This window comes from Meriones unguiculatus, chromosome 14 (assembly GCF_030254825.1).
Source record: "Meriones unguiculatus strain TT.TT164.6M chromosome 14, Bangor_MerUng_6.1, whole genome shotgun sequence".
NCBI lineage: Eukaryota > Metazoa > Chordata > Mammalia > Rodentia > Muridae > Meriones > Meriones unguiculatus.
The window spans coordinates 52689515-52702737 of NC_083361.1; the positions used below are offsets into that span (position 1 = coordinate 52689515).

At 47.0% G+C, this 13223-nt stretch overlaps 1 non-coding gene across 1 annotated transcript; it reads right to left on the reverse strand.

Annotated features, from left to right (window-relative positions):
• Positions 1 to 9310: 9310 nt before the first annotated feature.
• Positions 9311 to 9422, reverse strand: LOC132647665 (U6 spliceosomal RNA). The gene has a single exon (XR_009586011.1). It is a non-coding gene; the product is annotated as a U6 spliceosomal RNA (small nuclear RNA).
• Between the last annotated feature and the right edge of the window lie 3801 nt (positions 9423 to 13223).

Sequence of the window (13223 nt, forward strand, 5' to 3'; positions counted from 1 at the left end):
TCCCCGGCACCGCACAAAAGCTGGGCTCAGGGGTGTGGGTCTGTAAGCCTAGTGCCGGGGAGATGGAGACAGGCAGATCTCTGGAGCTCACTCACAGGCCATTCTAGCTGAATTAATGTGCCCCCAGATCAGTGAGAGCCCCTGAGGGTCTAAGCTCACTGTAGAACACCGACTCAGCACGCCTCCCTACAGTTCAAACCCCAGCACTGCAAAACAAACAAAACAGCCTCCATCTTCCTAGGCCAAGGAGATGGTGTAGTGGGCAAACACTTGTCATACTGTAGGAGAATGATAGTTCAGCTTTCCAACACCCACACAAATGTTGGGGGAAACTTGATGGGCTGTCTGTACTCTCAGTGAGAACTTCTGGCCCTGACCTATGCATGCACATATACATGTGTCCACATGTTGGAACATACACACCCTCTCCATGCAAAAAGCAAAAAGCAAAAAACAAAACAAAACAAAACAAAAAAACTCAGATGGAGAGTTATCGAGAATATATACATGTATGACACACACACACAGAGAAGTTAAAATAAAACAAAGAATGATAAAGGATGACGTGACGTTGACCTCTGTCGACACACATGCATAACCTTCTACAAACATGTACATACCCTCCTGTAGGGAGTGGAGGAGGCCCTGAGTGAGTGTGTATTATTGGTATGGGCACGGTCATCTCAAGGACCCCATAGCCTCAGAGGAATGGTACTCTCCCCGGAGTGAGGCTCAGCGGGAAATGGCAAAGCCTTCCTTGCGGATCCAAGTTTGAGTGTTGGCAGTGTGTGCAGAAAATGTCTAGCATCACCACTCCCCCATCCCTCCCGGATGTTTACAGCCTGAGCACTGCTTCCCTGCAGAGACTGCTCCTACCGAGATCAGCTAATCCTGTTGCCTCGGTCTAGCTGTATACCATAAACCCTGCCTCCTTGTAAGCTGCACGCAGTAACTCTGTCTCTCTGTTCAACTATACTAAACATGCCTAACTGGGGTGCTGCACTTTCTCCAGCAAAGACCCCAGTCCACCAGATCCCAGCTTCCTCTCTGCTGGCATTCCTGGTGCTGCACTGGATATACATAGGTACACACATATACTTTAAAATAATGATTCCTGAAAACATAAGAGTAAATGGCTATTTTTGCCGCACTTAAGATAATGGACTGATTCTCTTCTGGCAGCCGTTTGAAGCTGCCTTCTTCCCTTTTCTGTCATCATCCCTGGTTAAATTCACATGACTAAGGCATGATGCCATGTTCACTGCATGGAGAGTGCTAAGAGTGCTTCTTTCCCACAGTCCCTCCCCTTCTCCACAATGCCATTCACTTACCTCTGACTGTCCCTGTGCTAACTTTCTCAAGCATCCATCCCCAGTCAAGGACCTGTTAATTGTCAAAATTCTGACCTGTTGAGCATCCCTGGACACTTTCTTCTTGTCTTGTCATTTCCTGTTCTGTTGGGGCTTCTCCATCCTCTCTGTCCTCTGGGTGCCCTGCTGCCTGCACCCCAGGCTCCCCTTTTTGTTCATTTACTTGTTTTAATGGGAAACTCCTCCCATTTAAAGTCCTCCAGAAAAGCTGTAGTCACCTAGAAATGGTAGAAGGTGATTATGCTAAAGCAAACTGTCCATCTCAGAAAGGCAAATATTATAATTTTTTCTTGTTTGTGGGTTCTAGACCTTAAAGATTCACAAACTCATATATGTACAGATGGAAGGAAGGCAGAAGTGAAACTTGGGGGAGGATGAAGGGATTATGGGAGGGGTGGAGCGAGAAAGAGAGGGCAGTGGGGCGAGGTGGCATGCTAAAGCACATTCTCTACCTGGATGACAATGGCATGATGAAAGAAACAATTTTATATCACTTTATACTTGGAAAGTAATTAGCTTGGTTGCACAAATTTAAGTTGAAAACTAGTTCTCACCAATATTCCAAAGGCCTTTCTTCACTGGCTCTGCCTCTGCTGTTGTCCATGTGACTCCTGGCCAGTCTAGATGCTAAAGCCCTTGCCTGTGCTGTCTGCAACCCACACCCGATGGGCCTGGTATGGCATTGATTCTTAAGCCCTTTCCATCACTCAGTTGCTGACGTCCTTGTGTTACTTCTCTGCAAATGTCTGTCTCCCCTCTGTTTTTGCTGTTCTTCCTTCCATAACTCCAGTTAGCAGAACTTCAAATTAACCAACTGACCCTGCATTTGTGTTTTATCACTTATTGCCAATCTCTTTGCCTTTTTCCTAGGCATATTCATGCCCCTGTCTCTGTCTGACTACAGATGTGTCTCTCCTGGCTCTGCTTTGGTCACTCCTCCCTCTCCCTCTCTTGCCTCTGGAGTATATGTGTAACCATGGCTTCACTCTCAACTGGCTCTGGCTGCCTTGTAACTCCTACAAGCCTTTGCTGTTTATTGCATGTCTTGCTTCTCGCTGGCAGCTTTATTGCCTGCCCCAACGTCCCCATACCCTGACCTGTACATGTCCTAGGACAGTGCTCCAGGCCTCCTTGGACCCTTCTTGACAGAGCGGTGGCTTTAGATTGCTCTCCAGAGCTGAGTTACTTGTAGGGCTACCTTCATATCTAAATGTTTTCAAGTCTTTCATCTGGGGACATGGGGACCCAAGGCTGCTGACCTTCTAGAGGTTCAGTGAGGGAAGGGCTTTGGACACTCTTCCAAGGTTTTTCACCTTATGTCTCAATCTCCTTTTTCACTGAGATTCCTCTCACACCGGTCTTCTGTTGTCCCTGAGGTCCTTATGCTCAGACACACTCTTCCTCAATTCCTTCACTGGCTTCTCTGTGAAGGGTAGTAGAAAGACTTGGGTCCATGGCTCTCTCCACAGAGTGTGGGTCAGCCCTGTTGCTCCTCTCCCCACCCCTGCCATATCTTTCTGTAAGCCCATCTGCCCACAACTACCCCGGCTTCTAGATTCCTATGAGGGTGTGTCCCTTCAATCTACCTGCCTGCCCTCAGCTTCACCCTCTACCACTGTGCTCACACCTCAGTCAGGGTCCTCAAGTCCCAGGCTGCTGTGAAAACAAGTTAATGTCTCACAGTGGCGTATTTTCATAGTGGACCAGTTGAGGCAGCTATCTGACTAGTTCTGGCCCCCCAGTTCAGGCTCCACTTTGCCAACATAGGCCAAGGCAGAGGGGAAGTGCCTGGTGATGGTGTGCCAGGCCAAAGCCCACACTCTGAGTCTCTGCCAACTATGCGTGACCCAGCTACCAACCAAACATGGGTTTAAGGAATGAATGTGACCTCCCCAAGCTTTGCTCAACATCAAGAGTGGGAGATGTCCCCAAATTAAAAACAGCACTAATGACGGCATGAGACAGCAGCAAAGAACTTCATGGCTACTGAAAGGTTCTCTGCCACTTGCTGTCTGCCCAACAACTTTCCCAGGCACTTCTACCTACCCTCTGAAACAATGTCTGTCTTGAGCAGGAGTGTGTACTGGTGTGATACTGATATGGGTGTGCACTGCTCCAGGGCAGTTAGGGGGCCAGGCTACTGGGGGCGACTTTGAAAGGAGAGGATTCTCTCTTCAGCTGCTACTGGTTCCTAGTGAGGCAGCACAGGGAGTCGAGGCGTGTATCACCATGGAGACAAAGGCCACTGCTGTGATTTAGGTTCACCTGCCTTCTGCTTCGGTCAAGAGTTTTCTGAGCATGAAGCCTTGCCCCGAAGCCTCAAATGCCTGGTAAGCAGGCCATTCCCAGACAATACAATTGGATGCCAGACACATCATTTCCCATGGCTGTATCCCTTGCAGACTACATAGCGGGAATATCATGGTCACACAGCTGGATATCAGGGAAATCAGGAAGCTTGGGCATCTTGCTTGCTAAACAGGCATTATTCAATGGTTCCTTAGAAACATACATTTAGCTCAAAGTCAGATGGCAGAAAAGACATGTTAGTCACAAGCTCTTCTTGCTTCTAGAGCATCAAGGACTTCAGCTCCTTTCTTTTCCAAGGGAAAGAGGAGAGAGGTATGGGATGCTGAAGGGCCTAGAGGATCTGACACTGTTGAGACCCTGACAGGAATGAAGGGATATACAGCTAGTTGGTGACCCATGAGCTTCATCCACATTCAGGAGTCTTCTCTGGACAGTTTGAACTGACAGAATCTGGATGTGTCACCAGCCCCCAGCACAGACCTGCTATGCTGGCCACTACCCCAGGGGATCACCATTACCCAAGGGCATCAGCAATGCCTGGCTAAGTGCCTACTGTTAGGGAACACAAAAGAATGGGAGTCCCTTGCAAGAGTGTTAGGAATTCCAGCTGTCATCCTCAGCTCAGGGTTGCCTCTGCTTGGTGGGCCACTGGTTGTGCTGTGATTTGCCTCCCAGAGCCAGCAGTGCAGATCCAAGATGAGGAGGAGGTGGCTGACTTCCACTTCCTGCTAGCAGAGCCCAAAGGCGGGATGAGGTGCCTGTGGCCTCTCAAAGGCACAAAGTTGACTGTTTAAAGAACTGAAAGCACGGAATCATTGCAACAGAACAAAAGGAAAGGCAATGGGAGTGCTCTGCTCTGGTGTCCTCCTCCCCCTCCCCTGAAGCCTCATTAAGCAAGGGCTTATAAACAATGGACACTTGCTTCTCCCAGCTCTGCCATGTTTTGGTTTGGATGTATAATGTCCCTCGTAGGTTTGTGTGTGCCAACACTTGGTCTCGCCCTGCTGGTGCTGTTCTGGAAGGCTGGAGACCTCTCAGACATGTAGCCTAGCTAGCAGAAGTGGAATGCTGGAGTGGTTCTTGGAACATTTGTTTCTGGTTCCGGGTCCGGAGCTCTCTGCTCCTTGATCTGCTAAGATGTGAGGAGCCTTTACCACAGGCTCCTGCTACTGTAATGATAGAAGAAGCAGCTCACCTCAGGGCATTCAGGAAGCAGAAGAGAAAGAAAGGCTCTGAGACTCCTATGTCCCATCCAAGGGCATGTCCCCAAATGATCCTCTCTCCCATCAGGCCACACCTCTTGTCACCATTTTCCCGAAGTGCTCAAGGTTTGGGATCACATACTACCCTTCCACAGCAGCTACCCAACTTGGTGGGGGAAGGTAGAATCCCACTGATGTCATTTTGCATTTTTCTTTTTTTATTTTTTATTTTTAAAGATTTATTTATTTATTACTTATGCAATGTGTGTTAGCATGTACACCTGCACGCCAGAAGAGGGAACCAGATTTCATGTTTATATAGTTGTGAGCCACCATGTGGTTGCTGGGAATTGAACTCAGGACCTTTGGGAAGAGCAATCAGTGCTCTTATCCTCTGAGCCATCTCTCCAGCCCTGCATTTTTCTTATTGTGATTAGAGTAAGCGTATTTTCAAAAGTGCAGAGGTACTTTCGTTTTGAGCAAGGATTTCTATCTCCTGTCCATTTTCTGACTCTACTATTGGATTTCTGTCTTATTTGTAGCGATGACATCAGCTACAGACATTCTTATGCAGAGGACACTATTGTACAGACACACATGTAACTTGCCCATCCAACAATTGCATGGTAACTCCATCCTAGGGAGGTACCATATTGGTTCTTTGTTTGTTTTTCCTGTTCACAACTTTTAACTTTAATCAGGACACTTTCTGCCATGCAGCAATTGCTGGCTTTTACCTGATAAAATAAATCAATAATGCTATTTATGGCTTTGAGATAACATAATCAAAAACTTCAAGTTCCAATTTTATACATTAAGAATTGCTTTCAGGATCTACCCAGCAGGGAATTGAAGCAGATACTGAGACCCATAGCCAAACTTTGGGCAGAGTGCAGGAAATCTTATGGAAGAATGAGGAGATAGAAAGACCTGGAGGGGACAGGAGCTCCTCAAGGAGACCAACAGAGGCAAAAAATCTGGGTCCAGGGAGGCTTGCAGAGACCAATGCGCCAACCAAGAACCATGCATGGAGAGGACCTAGACCCCTCCTGCTCAGATGTACACCACAGCTAGCTTAGTTTCCATGTGGGTTTCCTAGTAAAGGGAGCAGAGACTGTCTCTGACATGGACTCAGTGGCCAGTTCTTTGATCACCTCCCCTGAGGGTGGGGTGGGGGACAGCCTTGCCAGGCCACAGAGAAAGAGGATGCAGCCAGTCCTGATGAGACCTGATAGGCTAGAGTTAGATAGCAGGGGAGGTCAGTGGATTAGGGGAGGGGCATAGGGAGAGAAGAGGAAGGGAGAGTGAGACTGGGAGGAGATGAGGGAGGGGGCTACAACTGGGATACAAAGTGAATAAACTGTAATAAATAATAAATCAATAAAAAAGAAAAAGAAGGAAAATTGTTTTCATTATTTTACAGTTCATGTCTTTTGCCTTTTAAATCTTTGATCCATGGGATCTCTTGGGGATTTATTTTGGCTCACAAGAGGTAGCTACTCACCTGTGTGTTCCCGCAATAGTGGGCCAGTTGTTCATGCCTGTGCCTTTCTGTGCAGGGTGAGCGTCCACTCTCTCCTCCATACCTGGAAGCATCTGTTGTGAGTACCTAGCTGACCATGCGCTGGAGGGACCAGCAGGCAGCCACCCTGCCTAGCCCAGCGGCCTTCTCCCAGCTGTAGGCAGAATAGGTTATTTTCCTACCTACAAATAGGATAACACTGTGGCAGGCCCTGACATTAACAGAGTCCTGAGACCCATACCGGTCTTCAAACCAGTGGGCACCATTTACGGCCAGTCATACCCATTCATTCCCATGTCCTTTTTTCTAGGTATAGCCAGCCTCCATCTCCCCATGAACAGGTCCAGAGTGGGGACTATACCTGTACAGAACAGACCTCCAGCATAGTGGAGCTGTTTATGTTTGGGTACTGCGTCACTTAGAGATCATTTAAAGTGTACTGTAGGATGTGCTTAGGTTCTATGAAAACGTGCTGCAGTTTTCCAGAAGAAACTGGAAAACTGTTATTATTAAGTCTCTGTGGGTTCAGGTATCTGGGGTCCTGGATGTCTGCTGTGGATAATGAGGGACCGCTGGTTCATGAATTTAGTCCTCCCAGTGCTTTTTATATCATTTCCTGCCACAGATCTGAGCACATCCTGTGCGTCTAGAATGTGGGGTAAAGTGCACAGCTAAGCTCTGAAAGGTGCTGAGCCTCACGTGGGGTTGACTGGCAGATGTAAGGTTCTCCACCAACACTGGCTCTGCTGAGGCCCTGCCCATCTGTGCAGCCACAGTAGGTTTCCAGGACAGTGGCCGTCCTGTCTTCAGGCCCAAGGAGGGCCCTGGAGGGCAGGGCCCCGGCTGTGCCTCAGGTGACTGAGCATCCCCCTTCTGTGGCCCCAGGCAGGGCTCTCATGTTGGAAGGTCAGGAAGTGGTTGTCTCTTACAGGGCCGTCTTAAATTATTTCAGCTGCACCGAGGTATTTCAGAGGCAGACCAAATAAACATTTGCATCTAAAAAAGGAGAAACAGGGTCATTTGAAATGGAGAAGAAAGCCTTTCCCATGTCCCGTGTCCGGAGGGTGTGGCCACACTTTCCAGAGAAGTGGGTTTGCCCTTTATACTTGTGCCAGGGCAAGTAACTCAGCTGCTGTTTCTGGAGCAAAGGGTTTGCTTTTAAGTAAAATGCGAGGCGACCTGTGGTTCCTTACCCCGTCTGCTCCAGAGTCACCTAGGGCCTCTCGCTGTTGGGATAGCATCTTTGAGCCTTGGCTAGTTTTCATGAGAAAGCAGCTGTATCCGATGTGATGCTATCAAGTCATGTGAGGGAGGGCAGTGTTCCTCAAGCAGAAAGAAGCTTACAGCATCTCCACATGGTCTCTGCTGTTGTGTGAATGAGGGTTTCTCCCATAGGCTCATGTTTGAACAATTGGTCCCAGCTATTGGCACTCTCTTAGAACATGGTGGAACCTTTAAAGACAAGCCTTTAGGTTTCACAGCCTGCCCCTACTTCCTGTCTGTAAAAACAATGTGACCAGTCACATGACATGCCAGCTGTCACACCTTCCTGATGGCTGTGTTGGCTGTGTCCTCTCCAATGTTAAGCCAAAATGAACTTTTCGTTTTGTTTTGGTTTTTGAGACAGGGTTTTTCTGTGTAGCCTTGACTGTCCTGGACTCGCTTTGTAGACCAGACTGGCCTTGAACTCACAGAGATCTGCCTCCTCTGCCTTCCCAAGTGCTGGGATTACAGGTGTGTGCCACTGAGCCCTGCATAAACTCCTCTCTTACGCAGCTTTTTGTCAGGTAGTTGATTACCATAAGGAAAGAAACAGCACAGTCCCTATGGCCCCATCCTCTCTCCTGATGCTTCCTAGCAACCTACATGAAGATGGTTGGTCTCGTGCCCAAGAAGCATGAGCTGTGCCTTTCTGAAGCATCAGGAATGGCTTGCAGGGTGGACATATTGCTCTTTCCTTCTAGAATTATGCCCCCTTGCCTTAACTCTCCACAGTGAAATTGAGCCCAAAGAGAGGAACAGCTAATGTACCTTCTGTGTGATATCCTTTTTGTCTTCATATCCAGTGCTGAGTTCCTCTGCTGTAACTACTGTGACCCTCCTCACACTCACTTAAGATGATTGCATACAGGTAGGGCTTCTTTCAGTTTTTAAAAATTACATATTTATCTACTTACTTATTTTTTTAACTTAACTTTATTTTTTATAATTTACAATCTCGATCGTAGCCCCTTCCTCCTCTCCTCTCAGTCCTACCCTCCCTCCACTTTATTTTTTATACTTTGTCTACTTTACATCTGGATTGTAACCCCCTCCCTCGTCTCCTCTCAGTTTCACAATCCTTTCCTCTTGCCCTCTCTTCCCCTTGCCTATTTCTCAGAAAGGGGAAGCCCTTCTCTGCTACCGTCTGATCCTAGCTCATCAAGTCACATTAGGGCTGCTTGCATCCTCATCCTCTGTAGGCGGGCAATGTCCCCCCACCAGAAATGATCAAAGAGCGGGCAACAGAGTCTATGTCAGAGACAGCCCCTGTTCCCCTTGCTGGGCACCCACATGGAGACTGAGCTGCCCATTGGCTACGTCTCAGCAGGGGGTCTAGGCCCTTTTCATAGATGGTCCTCTCCATTGGTGCATCAGTCTCTGCAGGACTCCATTGGCCCAGATTTGTTGGCTCTGTTGATCTTCTTATGAAGCTCCAGTCTATTCTGGGTCCTTCTATTCCCCCACTCTTTCCTATAACTCCCTGCACTCAGCCCAAAGTTTGGCTGTGAGTCTCAGCATCTGCTTTGATCCCCTGTTGGGTGGAGTGTTTCAGAGGACATTTATGGTTGCCTTCCATCCTGTTCCCTCTCTTCAGCCGCTTCTGGTGTCTATTCTTTTTGCCCTTCTGAATGAGAATTAAGCATAAAAATATGGAATGTTTCATGAATTTGATTTGCTTGTCACCCTTGCTCAGGGGTTATGCTAATCTTCTCTGTATCATTCTATTTTCAGTATATGTGCTGCTGAATCGAGCACACACTTACTTATTGTGTGTGTGTGTGTGTGTGTGTGTGTGTGTGAGCGACAGAAGTGGCGACAGAGGGAGACATGAACATGCCATGGCATTTGTGTGGAGGTCAGAGGATAACTTGCTGGGGTTGGTTCTGTCCCTCCGTCATGAGAATTCCAGAGGACACAGACAGGACCTTCCAAGTGGCCTATTTGCTCTCAGTGTAGGGTCAGTATGCATACTGACAGAAACCTCCAGAGCTAACGCTGGCCCTACCCAAGTCACTGTCAGGTCACTATCAGTCAAAACGAGAGGCAAGGTGCTGAAGCTCAGAGGCCTTCCTTTTCCCAAAACCCTATGCACCCAGTGATGCAGGGGCTCTCAAATAGCTCAGGCCACAAGGGAGGCTTACCAGTTCTCAAGAACTGCTCCACACACCAGGAGCCATCAGTCAAAACCAGCAGTTCCCAAACATGCTACACCCAGGAGCCCTTTGCCCTGTTTGAACGTTACATTTCTCCCAAAGTCTACTTGGCAAAGCTTGTCTCTGAGAGCGTGGCTCTCATGGGAGATGGTGGGGCCTAGTGACATATCTTCAGGGTTTTGGGTGTCTTCACCCCAGGCCCTTCCTCTCCTCTTATTTTCATCCTGGCGGTGGGGTGAGTAGCTCTGGTCTGCCCTGAGCTCCCTGAAATGATGTGTTCCTCACCATAGCTCTGCTGGGTAGTTTATGGCAACTTGAAACAAGCCAGAGTCATCTGGAAAAAGGGAACCGCTATTGAGAAAATGTTCCCAATCAGATTGACTGTAGGACATCTGTGTGGCATTTTCTTTATAGATTATTGATGTGGGAGAGCTGGATCACTGTGGGGTGCCATTCTAGGGTTAGTGGTCTTGGGTGCTATAAGAAAGCAGGCTGAGTAAGCCCCGGGGAGCAAGCCAGTCAGCAACTTTCCTCCGTGCCCTCTGCATCAGCTCCTGCCTCCAGGTTTCTGTCCTGCTTGAGTTCCTGCCTTGACTTTTCTTCCTGATGGACCATAAGCTATAAGCTGAAACAAACCCTTTCTTTCCCAAGGTGCTTTTGGTACTGGTGTTTGTCACAGCAACAGAAGACTAACTAGGAGCAAAGGTCCAAAGGCAAGGGGGCCGACTAGAGACTGAAGCCTCTAAAGCCATGAAGTAATGTCATCCTTTTCTCTCCTTCAAAATACACAAATCCCATAAAACTTGATTATAAAAACCTTGACAATAAACACAAATATCACACACCAAAATTAACACGACCCAAAGTCTAACAAAACTCAGTGTACTTCTATACAGTTAGAATTGGCATTCAGAATGGAAACCATGATGCTTCATATTAAAATGTACACACTTTCAGTAGCCAATATGCTCGTATCCATGACAAAATTAGAACTGGAAAAACAATTAGCTTTATTTGCGCATTCTCTCTCTCTCTCTCTCTCTCTCTCTCTCTCTCTCTCTCTCTCTCTCTCTCTGTGTGTGTGTTTGAGTATGAGTAGAGTCCAGAGGTGCCTTCCACAGTTGCTCTCCACTTTATTTTGTAAGACGGCGTCTCTCCCTGAACCTGGCTCACTGGTTCAGCCAGGCTGGTTGTCCAGCAATCCTCCTCCTAGTCACACCTACCCAGTGCCAGGATAATCCAAATTCAAATTCTGTAAGCATTTTACCAACTGAGCCATCTCCCCAAGCTGAACCTTTTTTTTTTTTTAATACGTTGGTACTTAGGTATTTGATATAGTTATGGAAACTGACTGACACAGAAAAATAGGAAAGCTGACTAGCCCATTTTCTTAGAAATCATGGGTGATTCTAGAGCATTTTATTTAAATCTTTTAACATTTACTGTGAAAAAACCCCACAATATCCATCTATTTTTAAATAGTAGAAACAATGACATTAATTAGAATATTATTTATGAAAATAGCTGTTTTTAATAAAAAGAGTGACAATGTTTTATATTTTTGAAGCACTCTCCAATGTCTGGCTTAACAGACAGCTGGATTTCCATATCTGAATTTGCCTGAAAACTGTTGTGATATTACACATTGTGCAGGCTTTGGAAAACTCTCAATACCCATGAGAAAAAGTCTTTTATTTCCACTGAATCATTTCGACTTTTCAGATGCCCTTGAAGAGTCTCAGAAGTCCATCGGATGGACTTTGGGAGCTACTGTTCAGGTATTCACAAATGAGACAAGACAATCCAGACTCCATACTGGAAGGAAATCAACACAGGGCAGAAGAAACAGAATCCAGGAGGACACAGGCTAAAGCAAGAGCCAGAAGATGACGTCAACGTTAGTGTAATTAATCCACGAGAGGCCCAATGGGCTCTAAGAGTCAGTGATAATCAGACACAACAAACAAAAATCAATACGTTCCTTGTGCACCAAGGAGGAGATGACATTTGCAATGGCAACACAAATCAGAAACAAAGACTGAATCAAAGAGGCTTAGGCAAGAAAAAAATTTAATCTTATTTAAAGACATAAATTGAAAGATGCATTGCTTCCTAGTGCATGTCTGAATATGACTGTAGTTACATGAGTTTCTTGGTAAACAGCCCTCTGCATTATTCCTGTAAGATTGTACTGGGAGCTGGCAAGAGTGCCCTTGTCGCCAAGCTCAAGCTTGACCCCTGGAACTTACATGGTGGAAAAGGAAAATCAACACCCACAAGTTGTCCTCTGACTTACATGAATGCTATGGTGCCCTTTTCCCCTCACACATGGATAAAGTAAACAAGCAAATATAAGAAAGGTTTTCAAAGAGTGTAACTAACCTGTATTATAGGATGGAAGCTGCCATCAAACAAAACAAAGGGACACATGATCTCCAGCAAGATAATACTTATCAGCATATATTCAGAGGCTAACACGCCATGTGTAGAAAAGTCCTGGAAAGTCATGTGAAATAGATGAGAAATCCTCACATACGACATTGTCCCTGATGCCATAGTCAGAAGCAGCTGCACACACGGAAGAAAACCAGCCTCCAGTTTTGTCATGGTAAGGTCCTGTTCTCATATCAAATAAACCTGGCAGCAGAGAGGTTAGAAGTAACAGGGATTTCTCTCAGGTTGTCTGGAACAGAACCAATAGGACACACACACACACACACACACACACACACACACACACACACGGGTAGTCCCAACTTCAGGGTCGTTGGACTTACAGTTTTCTGACTTTATCATGGTAGCGAAGTGACATTTGACTTTTGACATGAAGCCACACTTTGACATTTCAAGTTTTCATCTCTTCTTGGGCCGATGAGCTGCAGCAGGCTTCTCATGATGCTGGCATGGCGATGAACCCCAGCTGCAGTCAGTTCCGGCAGGAGGAGAAAGGCTGAGTCCCTGCAGCATTCTGGGTGCTGAGTGGTTCACGGTGCATTAGTTACTTGCCTTGTCACTGTGACAAGATACCTGACCAAGGTGACGTAAGGAAGGAAGAAGGGTTATCTTGCCTTACAGTCCAGGGGAGAGCCCAAGATGGAGGGTGAGACACGGCAGCAGAAGCACGAGGCAGCTGGTCCCACTGTTCCAACAGTCAGGAAGCAAAGAGAGCAATGCTGATGCCAGCCTTGCCTTCTCCTTTTTTACTCAGTCCAGGAACCTAGCTCACGGAACGTGCCGCACGCCCGCAGTCAAGGTGGGTCTTCCCGCCTCTAGGAACAGAATCTGGAACCTGCCTCCAGGATAAGCCCAGGGGTTTGTCTCCTAAGTGATCCTTTAAGCCGACAAAGAAAGCATCACACTGGTGAGGTGACTCAAAGTCGCTTTCTGTTTAAACTGTTTTCAG